Source organism: Pogonomyrmex barbatus, unplaced genomic scaffold (genome assembly GCF_055798465.1).
Source record: "Pogonomyrmex barbatus isolate J1 unplaced genomic scaffold, ASM5579846v1 scaffold85, whole genome shotgun sequence".
Classification (NCBI taxonomy): Eukaryota; Metazoa; Arthropoda; class Insecta; order Hymenoptera; family Formicidae; genus Pogonomyrmex; species Pogonomyrmex barbatus.
The window spans coordinates 2501-5000 of NW_028297188.1; positions in this window are offsets into that span (position 1 = coordinate 2501).

Here is a 2500-nt window from a genome sequence, read left to right on the forward strand (position 1 = left end):
ATTTGTTATATAAAGATCATGTTGTTCTCATTCTCCCAAAGTAGCGGCGTATAGCCGCCTCGCCCTGACGCTAGATCGACGGCGCGATGCTCAGACGTCGAGGAACGAGTCGCCGGTGCGTTCAAGCACGGTCGAAAATTTTCGCTACGGTTTACAAGTAAGCGTGAAGAGCGATCTCTCGCTTTCCGCCACTCGGTAACGGTGAAGTCGATGCTCGGTAAGTGCAACGATACATCCGATCGCGTTCGTCTACGAACGAGGGAAGATCGCGCAGCCAACACTGATAAACAGTGCGCGCCACATAGGAGCCATTCGGTCTTACGACGCCGACTCGTGGCAATGCTGTGTCTAGAAATATAATTTCTAATAATACGGCACGACTCAGGAGAGCCGAGGCACATCGTACCGAACGTGCGAAGCACGCCAAACGCACCCGCACGACGATCCGACAACGCTCGGTCGCCGAGCGCACCGCACCTCTTATAGTACCCAACCGGCCGGCCAAGCGGTCGGCGACGCACGGCCTTACGCACGGCCGCTTATGGGCGCGAGCGCCGATGAAACGAGGCGAACGGGACTTAGTCGCTGCGAACGATCGGATTACGATGATCGATCCGAACGGGTCGACAGCGACCGAACGACAGCACAGACGGGATGGATCGAAGAAAAAGAGATGACATTAAACAAAATCGGGCGTCCCGATGGCCGAAAACGGATACTTGTAAGGAGCACCGACAGGCTCGGCGGTACCTCCGACGGGCTCGGCGGTACCTCCGACGTCACGGCGGTACCTCCGACGGGCTCGGGCGGTACCTCCGGCGATGTCGCACGACAAAGTCCGCGCGCGGCGTGTTGCTTTCTCTCTCGGCGGTACCTCCGGCGTACGGGCGATGCAAAAGTCGGCTCGCGGCGTGTTGCTTTCGTTCTCGGCGGTACCTCCGACGGGCTCGGGCGGTACCTCCGACGGTGTCGCACGATAAAGTCCGCGCGCGGCGTGTTGCTTTCGTTCTCGGCGGTACCTCCGACGGGCTCGGGTGGTACCTCCGACGTAGCCGCGTGACAAAGTCCACTCGCGGCGTGTTGCTTTCGCTCTCGGCGGTACCTCCGGCGTACGGGCCATGCAAAAGTCGGCTCGCGGCGTGTTGCTTTCGTTCTCGGCGGTACCTCCGACGGGCTCGGGAGGTACCTCCGACGGTGTCGCACGACAAAGTCCACTCGCGGCGTGTTGCTTTCGCTCTCGGCGGTACCTCCGGCTTACGGGCGATGCAAAAGTCGACTCGCGGCGTGTTGCTTTCGCTCTCGGCGGTACCTCCGGACGCTCGCTCGGGCGGTACCTCCGTCGATGTCGCACGATAAAGTCCGCGCGCGGCGTGTTGCTTTCGTTCTCGGCGGTACCTCCGGCTGGCTCGGGCAGTACCTCCGACATTGTCGCGCGACAAAGTCCACTCGCGGCGTGTTGCTTTCGCTCTCGGCGGTACCTCCGGCTTTCGGGCGATGCAAAAGTCGACTCGCGGCGTGTTGCTTTCTTTCTCGGCGGTACCTCCGACGGGCTCGGGCGGTACCTCCGACGGTGTCGCACGACAAAGTCAGCGCGCGGCGTGTTGCTTTCGTTCTCGGCGGTACCTCCGACGGGCTCGGGCTGTACCTCCGACATTGTCGCGCGACAAAGTCCACTCGCGGCGTGTTGCTTTCGCTCTCGGCGGTACCTCCGGCTTTCGGGCGATGCAAAGGTCGACTCGCGGCGTGTTGCTTTCGCTCTCGGCGGTACCTCCGGACGCTCGCTCGGGCGATACATCCGTCGATGTCGCACGATAAAGTCCGCGCGCGGCGTGTTGCTTTCTCTCTCGGCGGTACCTCCGACGGGCTCGGGCTGTACCTCCGACATTGTCGCGCGACAAAGTCCACTCGCGGCGTGTTGCTTTCGCTCTCGGCGGTACCTCCGGCGTACGGGCCATGCAAAAGTCGGCTCGCGGCGTGTTGCTTTCGTTCTCGGCGGTACCTCCGACGGGCTCGGGAGGTACCTCCGACGGTGTCGCACGACAAAGTCCACTCGCGGCGTGTTGCTTTCGCTCTCGGCGGTACCTCCGGCTTACGGGCGATGCAAAAGTCGACTCGCGGCGTGTTGCTTTCGCTCTCGGCGGTACCTCCGGACGCTCGCTCGGGCGGTACCTCCGTCGATGTCGCACGATAAAGTCCGCGCGCGGCGTGTTGCTTTCGTTCTCGGCGGTACCTCCGGCTGGCTCGGGCAGTACCTCCGACATTGTCGCGCGACAAAGTCCACTCGCGGCGTGTTGCTTTCGCTCTCGGCGGTACCTCCGGCTTTCGGGCGATGCAAAAGTCGACTCGCGGCGTGTTGCTTTCTTTCTCGGCGGTACCTCCGACGGGCTCGGGCGGTACCTCCGACGGTGTCGCACGACAAAGTCAGCGCGCGGCGTGTTGCTTTCGTTCTCGGCGGTACCTCCGACGGGCTCGGGCTGTACCTCCGACATTGTCGCGCGAC